The sequence below is a fragment of the Mandrillus leucophaeus genome, unplaced genomic scaffold (assembly GCF_000951045.1).
Source record: "Mandrillus leucophaeus isolate KB7577 unplaced genomic scaffold, Mleu.le_1.0 Scaffold345, whole genome shotgun sequence".
Lineage (NCBI taxonomy): Eukaryota > Metazoa > Chordata > Mammalia > Primates > Cercopithecidae > Mandrillus > Mandrillus leucophaeus.
Window position 1 is genome coordinate 332,717 of NW_012103643.1, and position 1,432 is coordinate 334,148.

Genomic DNA, 1,432 nt, shown 5'->3' on the forward strand with positions numbered 1-1,432 from the left:
CAACAGCCATGAAAGACATTATTCGGATAAGTGAGGGAATTTTGAATACGGACTCGATGTTAGATAACAGTAGTATGTTAATGTAAAACTTCCTGAGTGTGATAACTGTATTATGGGTATGTAGAGAAATGCCCTTGTTCTTAGGGGATACTCACTGAAGTATTGAGGGCTGCAGTATCAGGATGTCCGCAGGTAACTTTGAAATGACTCAGCAAAGCTAAAGAGAGAAAGCAAATGTAGCAAAATATTAACAGTGATGAATCTAGATGAAGGATAGTAGGTAATCGTTGTATTATTCTTGCTTTTATGTGTGTTGGTGTGTTGAGAGAGGGTCTTTTTCTGTCGCCCAGGAAGGAGTGCAGTAGTGCGATCATAGTTCCCTGTAACATCTAATTCCTGGACTCAAGTGATTCTTGAGTAGCTGGGACTACATGTGTGTGCCACCATACCCAGCTAATTTTTTTATTTTTAGTTTTTTTAATAGTGATGGGGTCTAGCTATGTTGCCCAGGCTAGTCTCGATCTCCCGGCCTCAAGAAATCTTCCTGCCTGGGCCTGCCAAAGTGCTGGGGATTACAGGCGTGAGCCACCATGCCAGCCTCCTGCTTGTTTTTTGTTTTTTCCTCCAAGACGGAGCCTTGCTGTGTCGCCCAGGCCGGAGTGCAATGGCACAATCTCAGCTCACTGCAACCTCTGCCTCCTGGGTTCAAGCAATTCTCCTGCCTCAACCTCCCGAGTAGCTGGGATTACGGGCATGCACCACCACACCCGGCTAATTTTTTTGTATTTTTAGTAGAAACGGGGTTTCACCATGTTGGCCAGGCTGGTCTTGAACTCCTGGCCTCGTGATCTGCCCACCTCGGCCTCCCAAAGTGCTGGGATTACACATGTGAGCCACCACGCCTGGCTCTGCTTGTTTTTATACATTTGAATTTTTCCGAAATAAAAAGTTGGGAAAATGAATGAGGTACATTTATACATACTTAAAAGAGCTGCAAATCCCAAGCTGAAAGGAAAAAGCAAGTTATAAAACAACACATACAGTATGATACCATTTAGTTTAAAAACACACAGAGCATTACTGTAGATAAATAGATGCTGTATCTGTGCGGAAAACAGAAAACAGTCTAGGTGTTTTGAGCAGAGAATGACTAAAGCAATCAGGAAGGGAATGAACCAAAAATTAACATTTAATACCTTTTAGGATTTAAACGACACGATTAGTTTATAAGTTATTCTTATTTTCTTCTTTGTATTGTTCTGTATTTTCTGAATTTCTAAAATGTGCAAGCAGTACTTTTATAATTAGGAAAAAGTTACTTTTTAAAGTCCATTTGTAGTTTTTAACAAATTCAAAGCTGCATCTGATTCTGTTATGTAATCACAGTCTAATCTTACTGGATGTTTATTGTATGACTTTGCTGCCCTCTAGT